The 6,122-nt window shown below is 45.3% G+C and overlaps 1 non-coding gene across 1 annotated transcript; it reads right to left on the bottom strand.

The window, feature by feature from the left end:
- Positions 1-4,513: 4,513 nt before the first annotated feature.
- Positions 4,514-4,586, bottom strand: Trnat-ggu (transfer RNA threonine (anticodon GGU)). The gene has a single exon. It is a non-coding gene; the product is annotated as a tRNA-Thr (tRNA).
- Positions 4,587-6,122: the final 1,536 nt, after the last annotated feature.

Here is a 6,122-nt window from a genome sequence, read left to right as displayed (position 1 = left end):
CTCTGCGGAGCTAGCCGAACTCGTCTCCGTGTCGTAAGTGGCACGGTCACGGAAAGGCCACAGTCGGCAGATTCTTTGCCCTGTCCTTTCGGGATGTGGCTACCCATGTCCCATCACTCTTACCGCGAGAATGAGCAGCTGTCGGAGGTGGTGATAAGTACCCGTCGTGTCTCTTTCCTTCCACTGCTTGCAATCCTCATCTACTGAAACAGTTTCAAAATTCCTTCCCCTTCGGGTAAATGACATTTCATTTTCAACAACCATACAAATTGCGCACGCTTATGCAGCTTACAACTCAGGTGCAGAGAGGTCAGCGGGGTGCGGTAAGCCGCTATACGATCGCTTACGCGCTATCATGGCGTTATTTTGCCTTCGTGGACCTAACTAAGCTTAATACGTTTTAGAAAAAAACAAATGGGGCCACATTAGTTAAGGCCTAAACACTTTGAGGGTGTACGTTTTACTACACAACTTATTTGCGATCATCCGCCATCTTACAGACTATGTCGGTGGCCCTGTCCTACGCGCAGTTGGCGCAGTCATGCCAATCTCAGAAAGGCTCGCGACAGGAACGCCCCGATTGGATAAGCACTATGAACACAGGAAAGCAGTGGCTTCACATAGTCCTTCAAGTCATTAAATTCGCTTAAAGGCACCCAGAGTGGTCGAAGCGTGGCCGAAGACTACAGAATTTCATGTGCACAACTAGTCACACAGTGTTTACAGACCATTTCATTGTCTGTCCAAGGCCTCGCAGCTAGGCATTCGTGGCAACAGACGTCAGAAATTCCTTAAGGTAATTTTCAAGGCTCTAGTGAAGAGAAGTTTACAGACGCAAGCAACTGAACGTTGCTATCTGCTCCAGGTATTTCAGCCATTTTGGTCGGGGGAGTGCGAGGGTAGAGAGTCTTCCTCTATTAACCCTTTAACGTGCCGAGGAGACATTTGCAAAGCTACACCTGCAAATTAGACAGCCTGGTGCCAGCTTCTATTCCACGAGGTGAAAAGTGTTTGTCTTGACTATTTTGTACGTGGCGTAGAAATTTCCGGTAAAAGAGTCGCCAAATTTTAAAGGCCATAGTGATTTCTAGGCCACCTAAACACGAACATTTTAGTCTTTTTATGTTTGTCCATCCCTCGCTTCATTATCACGCCAACAGAGAAAATAATTGGAGAACGAAAAACTCATGTAGGCGAAACATTTTCTTTCCAAACGCCCAAAACCTGGCCCAAATCTCAATACTTGTTTTCCAGAAATGAATACATAACTGGTACTAGGCAGTGTTATTTTAATTGAGAATAGATGTGCGCTTGGTATTTGCCGCAGCAAACAAAAAATACGCGTCGAAAGCAATATTTTGAACCAAAAATAGAAATAAGCTCGCGGCGGCATTCTAGGTGCAAGAGTTGCAAAAGGTTCCAAGCGGTGGCGCGTGAGCCGTGCAACGCGGGAAAGTGAATTTACTTGATCGCACCTCCGCTGGGTTTATCAGGGACAATCGAGAAATACTGAAGACGAATTTCGTGTCAGGGATGTGACTGGGGCAGAAGACGAGGACGAAATGTGCAGCAAAATTGTAGTTACGCGGCCAATGTGGGAACATGCTTAACCGGGTAACACTTTGGAACGTTTAGGTAATGCGGGAATCCTTTCATCACATGCCGCATCATTCCACAAAATACTTGGCAACCCCTCTAAATACTATCGGCTATATATTTCAGGTGTTCGATCAGGTGAAAGCGAGTAAGTATATGCACAGTTATTAAAATTCTGGCAAGACTGATACGAATCTCACAGCAACCATGCACACCAAACATAAAATTATATTCCTGACGTGCTTGTCAGAAATGTACGCATATCGCCATGGCGTTGGCCATCAGTTCATGGCCCAAGCTACAGAACAAGTAAACAGAACATTACTGTTCGTTCAATGAACCTTATTGCTTTCCGTATTGACACTACAGTGTTCGTGTCTGCCTAATAGTACAGGCGTAATATTTGGTGTGTACTGGAATTTGTACTAGGCTTGCTTTTCTTTTTAAACTCCTTTGAATCATTGAAACAACATTACAATGTTTAAATGCCACGTGAAGTAGGCAAGAAAATCACGGAGGCTGTAGTGAACGCTCAAAACAGCGCAGAAGAGAAAATGGGTAACCGTAAGGCCGAAAGCAGTGTTAGAGTACACGGGTGTGCATTTTTATGAAAAACATGCGGTATCATAAAATTAACGGTTAGCTTTCCGAACGTGAAGTGCAAACGCAGATCCCAAGCGTAGTTTTTGCAACAAATTGAAAACAAAAGTGCATTGAGTTAAACCTGGATGTAACGAACCTATCTGCAACCAATTTCCCATTTTAACGAAGGTTTTCAGTGTCCCATGGCTGCCGCCATCGAAGCCCATGTGTTTGGGACATCTATGTAAATACACCTTGCGGCGCTGAGCTTTTCATATAACGAAGACGGCAAACTGATGACCCGTCATTGTTTTTTCACTTTCGAAATCGCCTAAACAAAAACATTTTTATGATGATGATGAACGGGGCGGCTAGCGCCATCCCTTGGCTAACGCAGCATCCACTTCTGGTTTTCCTTGTGAGGCGTGACACCACACCACATTGCAAGAATAACATCATATACTTCACTTTTTTCCGCCCGCAACGCAAACTACCATGCGTTTGCACGTATGACTGCAGATTCAGTTCGAGGCTTTGGTTTTTAGGCGCTAGGAGAGTCGGTCGGCGGGTTGTCGCACGTCTTCACCGCTACAGTGGGATCGGTTAGTCGGCGATTAGGTCTGCGGCCCGAAAACGAATAGTTGTGTGTTTTCAAGGCAAGCGCACAATTTCAGAGCATGCTAGCGCAGCACGATCTGAGGCTCCAGGCGATGTCACACTTAAATCACAGTCTCCGTTTATTGGCCATTACGAGCATCATACTATTTTATTCTAGGGTAGTATTCCACGCATATATTGATTTTTAGACAGTACCATACTCATCTCATAGATACCTAATAGTGCCTTGGCGCTCTCTGGTCGCCGATACTCTTGCTCCAATAAACACTAACATACTACTACGTGGTTAAGGCAAGAATTGGGTCCCAGTTTGCACGGTTGGATAAAACGTACATAGGAAGCCTATCTCAGAGAGTTCGATCGAAACGTTTTGCAACACAGCTGGCCCAAAACATTCAAATGCCAAATGATATGTGCAAAACAGTTCACCAAACATATTTTGGAAAGTTAATTAACGTCTTCAATCAGCCCCCCTTTTTAAACAATCACTACCACTCCGCCTGATCTCAAACAGTATGCTCGCTGCGGGGGTGATGTGATGGAATATTTTCAATTCGGCTCAGAGCGCTTTGACATGTCCGGACAGAGACACGATGTCTATCACAGAAAAAGAGACGACAAGCACTCTACCACGCACGTTTACCAAAGTGTAAAGACCTTTATTCATCGAGCTCTTTGTGACGCGGTCACATCGTCGAACTTGGCAGATGTTTCTGCGAGAACATTGAATGGGAGGAGCTTCAGGAACATAACGGCTGAGTAAGAAACCACTGTTGTATTTTATTCTCCTGCATAACAATGTATATATAAATATAAATATCCGACTGATTTCTAAAAACATTAGGTACAGGGCGAGAACTCGTTCATGGTGACGCTCCCCAATACACGCATCAGCCTCTCGCCCGCGGACAGCACAGAACAACCGAACCAACCAAACATCTCCAACAGTAGTGAAGTGTCACGTCCACCTAAGAGTAGCACATGGGACGCCAGAACAAAACCGTGGACGTGGCCGCAACACCACCTGTACAGCACACAAGCGAACAACAAGCAGACACACCAAAGACATCACGCTCAGTGTTCACGCAGACCCCAACACGCACTTGGATGCAAAAAACCACCCAAACAGGCATCGATGTTGACCTCACCCCTAGCAGCCAGCTGACGCCAGGCAAAAAAGTGTCACCCCGGAGGTCTGCTCGAAACAAACACAAATGTACCCTTAAATTCCGCTCTTTCCGTGAAGCTCGAAAACTAGCCGGCAAACAAACCAACTACAGATTTCATCTCAAAACGTACTCCTCGTATGTCCAAAGCAAAAAAAGATCCCCAAAGGCCTCCGCCTAAACGTTAGTTGTTCCCTTGGTGTGCACCCACCTGAAATAGCTGCCAGGTGGCAAGGTATTGTGAATAATGCTTCGGTTTCCCTCCTAGAAATTCTTAGATACCATTGTTCTTAAAGGCCCTCACGAAGGCAAGTGTCTTTGCTGAAACGCTGGCAACAATCGTTTTCTACCTTGTTCGAAGTTTGCTGTTCCGATATATATATATATATATATATATATATATATATATAGGAAATGAGGGGCTCCGTGAAATAAGACAGAAAATACGGATTGGCAGTCAAGAAAACCTCGGAAAGCAAAGGGGAGGTTCTGGTGGGTCACAGAAAGAGATGAAGAATTTTTTGAGTCGAAAAGAAAGTGGTAAAAAAATGCCCGCCGGGTGGGATCCGAACCCACGACCTCCAGAATACCGGTCTGGTGCGATAACCACTACGCTACCGGCGGGGCTATTTCCCCAGCACTTTCTCGGGTATTTATGTTCGGGTATGTTTGTTTCCTGCACTTGGGGGTGGTAGCCAGCGCCATACATGCATACATACATACATACATGCATACCTACATACATACATACAAACGTACGTACATACATACATACATACATACCTACATACATACATACATACATGCATGCATACGTACGTACATACATACATACATACATACATGCATGCATGCATGCATGCATGCATACATACATACATCCATACAGGGTGTTGCGGCGATAACTGGAACACTTTAAAAAATTTTCCTGAGCGATCCGCCGCTCTGTTCGCGCTCAAACTTCACACAAAGGTCGCATTTTGTGGTCTATTTTGTTTGACACCGGGAACAACAACGGTACTTACCTGTTTATTCTGAAAATAAATAAAAACGATTTTCGCCTATGGGAAAATGGCCGCTGATTTGGACATGCGAGCCAGCGCAAGTTGATGTTGGAACGACGGAACCACCTGCAGAGTGAAACGCATGTTTGGGATTCACGTACGGAGCCAAATGGTGCAGCAGAAGATCAGACAATGCACCTAGAAATGAGCTAACAGACGATCAGAAAACCCGGTTTTCGGGCTCGCACGTCCAAATCGCCGCCATTTTTCCATAGGCGAAAATCGTTTTTATTTATTTTCAGAATAAACAGGTAACTACCGTTGTTGTTCCCGGTGTCAAACAAAATAGACCACAAAATGTGACCTTTGTGTAAAGTTTGAGCGCGAACAGAGCGGCCGATCGCCCAGGAAAAATTTTTAAAGTGTTCCAGTTATCGTCGCAACACACTGTACATACATACATACATACATACATACATACATACATACATACATACATACATACATACATACATACATACATACATACATACATACATACATACATACATACATACATACATACATACATACATACATACATACTAATGCGAAATTCGTGTGCAGCGTCAACTGCAGTCTTCTCGGTCAAGGCGCATTGCTGTTGTTTCTCAAAAAGTACAGGTGTAATCAGCGAGCGCACAGCGCGCGCGCTACACTGCCTTTATATCGCAGCGCGTCGGCGCTGCCGAGCATATTGTTGTAAATTGTGTTTGAATCTCCCGAGCAAATGTAACGTGCGGAGTGCGGTCCACCAAACAAGCACGACGACAGAGCACCCAAAGGCGTGATGAACGTGCAGCACGCAGCGAGTGCTGGGCTTCTGTGCTTTTCGTGAACTTACCGATATAATTGCTGGCTTTTTAAATGCTTTTTATTTATGTTGTGCTTTCTTTTCCGGACGCCACTAGACTTAGAGGGTGGCTTTCACACACGTGTCTAGCGCGGGCTCGTCGGCAACCGCCTTCCCCCTCACACATTCGGAGGGGCATCTCGCGCAGACTGGGCAAAGCGTCCTCCCTCACACAATTTCGCCCCAATCGCCTTCTACACTTTCTTTCACTTTTCGGTCTTCCCATTGTTCGCTCGGTTATAACGCCATTGCAGGCGCGAAACC

The sequence above is a fragment of the Haemaphysalis longicornis genome, unplaced genomic scaffold, assembly GCF_048455015.1.
Source record: "Haemaphysalis longicornis isolate Haplotype H1 unplaced genomic scaffold, Haemaphysalis longicornis Haplotype H1 scaffold_8, whole genome shotgun sequence".
Lineage (NCBI taxonomy): Eukaryota > Metazoa > Arthropoda > Arachnida > Ixodida > Ixodidae > Haemaphysalis > Haemaphysalis longicornis.
The sequence above is the reverse complement of the archived record's forward strand: the minus strand, read 5'-3'. Positions and strand labels throughout refer to the sequence as shown.